This window comes from Phragmites australis, chromosome 6, assembly GCF_958298935.1.
Source record: "Phragmites australis chromosome 6, lpPhrAust1.1, whole genome shotgun sequence".
Classification (NCBI taxonomy): Eukaryota; Viridiplantae; Streptophyta; class Magnoliopsida; order Poales; family Poaceae; genus Phragmites; species Phragmites australis.
In genome coordinates this window covers 29,409,278-29,418,824 of record NC_084926.1, presented here as the reverse complement: position 1 = coordinate 29,418,824, position 9,547 = coordinate 29,409,278, and positions in this window count along the sequence as shown.

Here is a 9,547-nt window from a genome sequence, read left to right as displayed (position 1 = left end):
CATGTCTGGTGATGAAAATTGGTTCTCCTCCCTTGTACGTGCTTCTTGTGCTGAAAGTGTTACTTTTGGAGATGCTTCTTCTACCTCAATTATTGCAAAAGGTACAATGCAGGTAAATGACAGGTTTATGTTTAAGGATGTTGCTTTGGTCGAAAACTTGAAATTTAAGTTACTTTCTGTCTCTCAAATGATTGATGAAGAACTTGAGGTGCGCTTTAAGAAAACTGAATGTAAAGTATTAGATGCTACAGGTGATTTGGTTTTTAGAATCTCACATTTTGGAAGAGTTTTTAAGGCTGATTTTGATGCATCACCTTATTCTAAGCTTAGATGTCTCGTTGCTAATGTTTCTAAAGATTTATCCTTTTGGCATCGTAGACTTGGTCATGTTGGTATAGATCATTTCACTCGAGTTAGTGGTTTAGATCTTATTCGTGGCTTGCCTAATCTTGAGGGTCATAGCGAATTAGTTTGTTCTTCTTGTAGACATGGTAAAATGCATTCAGGTTTACATCCACCTATTACCATGGTTATGACAAATGCACCCAATCAACTTTTACACTTTGATACTGTTGGTCCTTCTAAAGTACAATCTTTTGGATGTAAATGATATGTGCTTGTTACTGTTGATGACTACTCTAGATATTCTTGGGTTTACTTTATGGCATCTAAGGATGAAGACTTTGGTTATTTTAGAAGTTTACTTCTTAGATTGTCTGTTGATCTCCCAGGATCGTTGAGAGCGATTAGAAGTGATAATGAAACAAAATTTAAGAATTCTTCTTTTGATAACTTTTGTACTGAGAAAGGTATTAAACATCTTTTTCTTCACCTAGAGTTCCACAACAAAATGGTGTAGTTGAAAGAAAGAATAGAACTCTAGTCGAGATGGCTAGGACCATGTTAGATCAATTTTCTACTCCTAGAAAATTTTGGACTGAAGCTATATCTATGGCTTGTTATGTTTCAAACTATATTTTCTTGAGATCTAAATTAGGTGAAACTTCATATGAGCTGCGGTTTGGACATAGGCCTATTGTATCTCACTTTCGAGTTTTTTGAGCAAGTGCTTTATGTTGAAATCTAGAAATTTGGATAAATTTGAGTCCAGATCAACAGATGGTATTTTTCTTGGATATCCTGCTCATACTCATGTCTATCGAGTGCTTGTTTTGGAGACTAATAAAATTGTTGAAACCTGTGAGGTTACTTTTGATGAGACTAGTCCTAGAACTAGATCAAGTGATGTAGAGACAGGTACACATATTCAAGGGAGTTCAAGAGCATTTTTGTGGATGATGATGAGGTCGATGAGGATGAGATTTTAATTCCGATGATATAATCAACTATAGATCCCTTGACACATTCGATCACTTCAACTGTAGTTAGACATCCTCAAGCTACTACATCATCTGTATGTATTGAAGGAGAAGAAGAGATTTCTTCTCGAGTGATAGCTCCTTTGCACATTCAGCGGAGTAATCCACCTGATCAGATGATTGGAGATTTGCATGAGCGAGCTACATAGTCTAATTTATTGATTCTAATTCTCATGCTCATTCAGCTTTTGTTGCTTCTTTTGAACCAAAAGATGTTTCACATGCATTTCACATGCATGAGTAACTTGAAAATTTTGAACGAACAAAGTATGGAAGCTTGTCGCACCTCCTCTGGGTCATACACTTATCGGTACTAAATCGGTACAAGTCTAGCTTTGTTGTTAGAAATAAAGCTAAACTTGTAGCTCAAGGTTTTACACAGGTAGAATGGCTAGATTTTGAGGAAACTTTTGCTCCAGTTGCTAGACTAGAAGCCATTAGAATTCTTTTAGCTTTTGCTGCATAAAAAGGATTTAGATTATATCAAATGGAGGTCAAAAGTGATTTTCTGAATAGATACATAAATGAAATGATTTATGTTAAGCAACAACCTGGTTTTGAAGATCCTAAATATCCAGATTATGTGTACATGTTGTTGAAAGCTTTGTATGGTTTAAAACATGCCCCTAGCGTGTGGTATGATAGGCTTAAAACCTTCTTGCTTGAAAAGGGTTTTGAAATGGGAAAAGTGGGCAAGACGTTGTTTGTGCTCTAGCATGGTAATGATCAACTATTTGTTCAGGTTTATGTAGATGATATCATCTTTGATTGTTCTTCTCATGCTTTGGTCTCCCAGTTTTCAGAAACGATGAGCAGGGAATTTGAGATGAGTATGATGGGTGAACTAACGTACTTTTTGGGACTTCAAGTCAAACAAACTAAAGAATGTACTTTTGTTCATCAAAGTAAGTATACACAAGACCTGCTACGATGTTTTGAGATAAAAAACAGCAAGCCGGTCATGACACCTATTGGAGCAACAACGACACTTGATCCTGATAAAGATGGTGAGCCAGTTGACCAAAAAGAATATAGAAGTATGATTGGATCACTTTTGTATCTCACTGCTTCAAGGCCAGACATACAATTTGTTGTATGCTTGTGTGCACAATTTCAAGCTTCTCCACATGCTTCACATCGATAAGCTATCAAACGGATTCTAAGGTATCTTCATGGAACTCAAGATTTTGGCATTTGGCTTTCCGTTTCTTCATCTATTAGCTTAAGAGCTTTTTTAGATGCTGACTTTGGAGGTTGTAGAATTGATAGAAAAAGTACATTTGGTACATGTCATTTCTTGGGTGATTCTCTTGTTGCATAGTCATCTAGGAAATAGTCCTCTGTTGCACAATCTACTGATGAATCGGAATATGTAGCTACTGCTAGTTGTTGTTCACAAACTCTTTGGATAGTTGCTACACTTCAAGATTATTAGGTTAATTTAGATAGTATTCCACTTTTCTGTCAAAACACTAGTATTATAAGTATTGCTAAAAATCCTGTGCAACATTCTCGGACTAAACATATTGACATCAAATTTCATTTTCTTGAAGACAATGTTGAAAAAGGAACATTGAACTTCTCCGTGTGAATACTGAACACCAATTGGCAGACATTTCCATAAAACCTTTGGATTCTTCTCGGTTTACTTTTCTTCGAGGAAAACCTGGTGTTATTCATCCTATGGGATTGTTTTGAGGGGGAGTTCTTATATCTTTGGAACTTGTCAAAGTTTATAAAAATAAGAAAACAATGAAATAGGATGAGCATCATATTTGATACCTATGTGACTTTTGAAGCCATTGCTTATACTACATATGAGTTTTTACACTTTTATATCTACATGTGTAACTGTATAGTTTTTGTCATGACTTTTTAAATCGAATAACTTGAATTAAATTTTGTCATGGTTAAATTCTCTCGATTACTTTGATCTTTGATAAAAATGCTATATGTGAAAGAATCAAGGAAATAAAAATGTGCTGAATAACAGTTGATAGACTAAAGATCAAGGAAGTATGCACTATCGCACTTCTTTTTTCGAGGCCGCTTATCATTGTACTTTGATATGAACTTGGAACAAGTCATGTATGACCAAAATCATTGTCTTAAGCTTCCGATTGTCTTTTTGATATAGAGATGGCATGGTTGGATAGAATAAGGCTGATGGTGCATATAATTCCTTGCAAAAGAATATGAGAAGTTCTTGACATCAAAATTGGCATCTTGTTATATGTCTTTTTAAAATAAAACATTGACATATTTGATATTCATGTTTTGATAGCATATAAATTGAGGATTCGAGTGATTGAGATTGGGAGACTATGCCTTACAAATAAATCATTAATTATACTTGTTAAGTTGTACTCACACTATATTTTTACATGTGTAGATGGGTTGGTGCAAGTATTCTTGATAGCATGGCTTGGTCGAGTATTTGTTATATATGTGGATAAATTCTGATGCTCATTGGAATAATTGAAATAACAAGATTTGATTCTCTCTTTTGAATTTTTGATGAAATCATTGCCAAAAGGGGAGAGAAAGTTGCTCTTTTTGATTTTTTGCTCCAAGGGGGGAGAGAAATATTTTTTCTTCAAAGGATTTTTTTATCTCTTGATTTCACTTTGCATTTGATTTTAAAATCAAATCATGTCTGTTAAAAGGTTGCCAATGTTCACATGAGGGTTGCCAATGTTTTCATCAAGGGAGGAGATTTTGAGATCATATGATGAAAAATTGGTTTGATTGATGAAATTGGCAGAGCAAAGTGATTTAGTATATGACATTTGGTTGATGTTTATGAGTTGCTAAGATATGCTTGGATAGCATAGTTGGTTTGATGTGTTATCATTAGTTGGGTATGCTTATGTTACCCTGTTGGTTTTGCTTTGAGTTTCCGTGGTGTTACGTGATCTGATCTTGAGTCAAGTCGGAAAGGACTTGTGCTCATAATCGATTGTTGTTTGATTCATGTGCAGGTGTTGCTCGAAGGCGAATGTGGTCGATGACGGATCGATGAACTAAATTCAGGGAGGAACTAAGGTTCAACGACTAGGTTTAAGAGGAACTAAGGTCGTGGTGATCGAGGATGTCATGCAGGACGTTCGAGTTGAGAAAACAATGCATATGGAGACAAGGCTTCACAATGGACGCATGAGGTGATCTGATCATGAGAGGACGTGAAGACTAATTCATGTTCAAGTCAGAGCAGGCACGAGGGAGTCATGTGGTGGCTAGACTTGAGACAAGAGTTAGTATCGGAGATGGACTCTGAGTTGGTTACGTATATGCATGTCTGCATGGGAGGTGTGCATGCATGATTACGTAAGAGTAGTTGGCTAATTAGATTAATTAGTGGAAATTTTTTGTCCTCTTGTGATTGGAGGAGGATAGAGACCAGATTGAATATGATAGGGAGTTGTAGTTTGATTCTGTCACGTTTGTGCATGTGGCTACCCTATAAATAGAGAGGTCTGTTTTATTGGGTTGAATAGCACTGAATAGGGCAGCACTCGAGAGAGAGCTGTTTTAGGATTTTGTGGAAATCCTTGTTGGATGCTTTCAAGAGGCATCTTGTAAACTCATCTATGCAATGAAAATCAAGTTTCGTAAGTTGATGAGTTGTTGATTCAGAATTTTCTCTCTATTTTATATTCTGCATGCTCGGTTTTGGTTTTCAGTTAATTGCATGTGTCTATGAAGTTTTATCTTGGCTTAATCCATCCAAAACCTTGCTAGAATATCTAGTGTTTGATCTGAGAAAAATTCGAATGGATTTGGTTTGTTCTTGAGTAGCTTTTTGTCAACTCGACTAAGTTTTGATCTACTCGATACTGGTTGACACAGTCTGTTTCGACCAGGAAAAACTTTTGATCCACATATCTGATTTACTTGATACTTGTTGGGTTAGTTTCGTATCTTGAATCTAGTTTCTGTTGACCAAATTTGGGAGCAATCTGACCATCAAATCTTTCTCTACATCATTTTTAATAGAGCTTGTATATTCTGTTTCGAGTGGAATACCGAATATAAATCAAGTTTCAATCGAGTTTTTATTTGGGTAAGTTAATCTTTGAATTTGGTTTCCGCAATCATTCACCCCCCTTTGATTGGGTATTTTGTGCATATTCGATCCTACACCCAGTCCTCAGCCATGCAGCCTTCTGGTCAATTTCGGTTATGAACATATTTCTTGAGAACTCCCATGAACCTCTCGAAAGGGTACATCTGATGCAGAAACACGGGGCCAAAAATTTGTATCTCTTTCACAATGTGAGCAATGAGATGCACCATGGTATCAAAAAACAATGGAGGGAACAACGCCTCAAGTTGGGATAGAGTCTCGACCATATCTTACTGTAGCTTATCTAGGTTGGTTAGATCGATGGCCTTTTGTGATATCGCGTTGAAGAATGAACACAACTTTATGATGGGGTTTCGGACCTTCAATGGCAGAATATCTCTAATTGCAATTGGAAGCATCTGTGTCATCATCATATGACAGTCATGAGACTTCATGCCAATTAATTTCAAGTCTTTCATGTTTACTAGTCTCTTTATGTTGGTGGAGTAATCGGATAGAATTTTGATTACATGCAAGCACTTGCACATTGCAATTTTCTCCACCTTGCTCAGAATATAGCTCACAGGGCCAATATATTTGTTTCCTTCTTCCATCTCTTTGGGACGTAGATCGTGTCTGAGTTTCAAACATTTTAGGTATTTCCATGCTTGGAGTGTATCATTTGTTTTGCTAGGTATGTCTAGTAACTAATCAAGCTATCACACACGTTCTTCTCAATGTGCATGACATCGATTGCGTGTCGAACCACCAAATCTAGCCAATATGCTAAGTCATAAAAGACATATTTCTTTTTGAACATAAGAGCTCTAAGATTATATTTTGGAACTGGTGTACACCCGCGTCCATTTCCAAGGATAACTTTAAGTCCCTTTACCATCTCATATACCTATCTCCCAGTGCGATGCTTAGAAGGTGATGGAGTCTCAACTTTCCCATCAAAAGCTCTCCTGTTGCTGTGGTATGGGTGATCCTTGCAAAGAAATTTACGATGACCTAGGTACACCATTTTTTGGCTGTTCTTCAGCCACAAGCTCTCTATTTCATCAAAGCAGCATGCAGAGTAGCCTTTGACAGTCTGGCCTGATAGGTTGCCAATGGCTGGTCAATCTTGGATTGTTACTAATAGCATTGCGCATAGGGTGAAGTTCTCTTGTCTGTATGCATCACATATCTGCACACCATCGTTCCACAGTATTACAAGATCTTCCATTAATGGTTTCAGGTAGACATCAATACCGTTGCCAGGTTGCCTCAGCTCTGGTCTTAGCACTGACATCATAATGTACTTCCACTTCATACACAACCAAGGAGGAAGGTTGCAAATACATAGAATTACAGGCCAAGTGCTATGACTACTGCTCATGTTGCCGAATGGATTCATCCCATCCATACTCAACCCAAATCTTATATTCCTCCTCCACCACATGCTCATGTTGACCCACTGCTTCTGGCCTTCATTTTGCTCCATGTCGAGCCATTCAATGAAGTCATAGATAGGTGAAGGAGATGGGACAAATAAAACAAGATGTGAGATTAGTAAAACAGTGCGTGAAATCGTATGGAACAAGATGTGGAAAGTGCCACATGACTAATCTATGTCGCTATACTGGTGGGTACTCATACGGTCCATGTTGAGTCTTGTTGTATTGGTAGTTAGCACACATGAAGAAGCATAGGCCATAGGTGTAGGAGATGTCCTGGGACTCGCAAAGCCTATAAAGGTTGCCACAGAAGCACATCGGTGGTTCGACCCCCTGGGGAATGAAAATCCCCCAATGTTTCTTGGGTGGGCTTGGTGGAGCAGAGGAAGACATTGCAGTTCAGAGAGGTGAGGAAGGAATGGTCTATCCACATATGAGTGTAAGGTTATTTATGGTGCATGGGGGCTGGTACATGGACTGAGTGCATGGGCTTGGCTAGGGTTGGAGCATAGGATTCTCTATGAAACATGGAAAAGTTGTGGCATTGATGCTAGGCAGAGATTCCTTGTGTCAAGATAGAGGTGTTTTCATTTAATTTATGATTAAAGCTCTGCCGTGTGGTCACTTCATGTCTACAGCCCGTGTCAGGATAGAAGTTGTCGAGGGGAAAATCCCTGACAATGACTCCGGAGTGTATTGGACGACGGGTGCATGATCTTTGTTCGAGGAGAGCCTACTGAATTTGTTTGTGTATGTGCAACTCAAGAACACCGAGGATTATCCAGGTTTAGGCCTCCCATAGGGTAATAGCCCTACGTCCTGTGTATTCTTTTTTTGTTATCTCAGTTGGTTACAGAAGATGCTCTAGCTGGTTTTCAGAGCCCTCACCTCTCCTCCCTTTATAGCCCAAGGGGAAAAGATCCTTACAAGTGGGCTCATCGAACTGACCCATCCCTATCTAGATGGTCAACAATAGGCTATCATTACAGAGCACGCACACGCCACGCCAGCTTCGGAGTGCTGTGAGGCATGTCCCATCCGTCGGCTCCTTCTGTACTTATCAGTCCGGGTCGCTCGGCATGCTCCATCCCATCACCGGTTGCCCACATGCGCCTGCCACGCCCTTAATGACATCTTGTAACAATTAATGCCGCGGGAGGGAACACAGAAGCTCTACATCCGCCCTAATCGCATCAGTCGATGGTGCGTGCCTCGGAAAGGAAAACTGCATGGGCATTAGCATTAAATGAGAGTGGTTTGGTTTAGACGAGTACCTGCCCCGCGACCAGTAGGGACTGGTCACAGGAAATCTAGCGGGGGTCAGGAGTGTGGTCGTGCGATGCCAAGTGGTCGCGCGGCAGACCCTGTTTAGAGAAAAAGAAGTAGTCCCGCAGAAACCGGTCGTTGACATCCGTCCTGGTAGGGGACCCCCTATACCTTACACCGACAGTAGGCCCCAAGCTCCCCCGTGGGTATGGTGGCCTGAACCGATCATTACACGGATGCGGCTGGGTCTGGTCATGCCATTCGAGGCCCGGACAAACTCAAGCCATGCCTGAGGAGTGGTTCGCGATGCATCCCATTTTAGCGACGCATCCCATTTTAGCGACGGGTTTAGAAAACTGCACCTCGAGGGGAGATTAAGTGTCCATAGAAAAAGGATAGTGGGAGAGAGAAAATAGGGAATCATGCGCAAGGGAGAGAATCGTGGGAGAGAGAAACCTTAATGGACGCTGGATTTCGAGGGAATTTCGGTTCCCCAGATGGATTCTCGGGAGCTGGGGCAGCGGAACCAAATTAATCCTATAAATGGAAGGACAAAAGGTCCAAGAAATCTCTCTGCCTTTCGAGCCCTTGCACTAGAGACCATCGCCTCCAATCCCCACCAGAGTCTTTCAAAGAACCACCACTGCATTCCCATGGTGCCGCACATCAGAAAGGAGGCCGATTTTGCCAAGTCCAAATGCACCGCCACGAAGCTGAAGCAAATGTATTAGAATCGACTGCTTCCATGTCGTCTATCCTCTGGATACCGCCCTGGGGGAGAAGTTCCTGCTCCCCGCCAAGGGGAGATTGTAATCTTCACGTCATTTTTCTTGGCAGGTCTCATCCCCTCTTTCTCTGAGTTCTTCTATACCGTCATTTCCTTCTATCATATTTGCTATCTTCATCTAAAACCCAATTCCATTATCATGCTGAGCGTCTTCGCTCACATGTGCAAAAACTTCATCGGGGTCGAGCCATGCCTCGATCTCTGCAAGTTTTTCTATGTGGCCCGGCCGCAGCCAGGGTCGGCCACCGGGAGCTGCAGTTTCCATCTCCGAGATGGTGTCTCCATTTCCTACCTGGAGATGAATCTTAAATCATCGTGATCAAGCTGGAGGGAGTGGTTCTACCTTACGACTAACTACTCCTTCGACAACCTTTGCATGTCAGAAGCGCCAGTACGCCTTGCAGAGAGTTGGGCAAGCTCTCCCACGTCAACTGCCGAACTACTATCCCTTGCAGGCCGGGTCAGGGTGCTTCAAAAGCTGGTCTGTCAAGGTGGGATGTCGTTCGCGACTTCATCAAGTGTCGGCTGTGCCCCTTACGGCGAAGAGCGCTCTTGGCCTACCTGTACACCAGAAGAGATGATGATACCTAGGAGAGCTCCGCAGGTA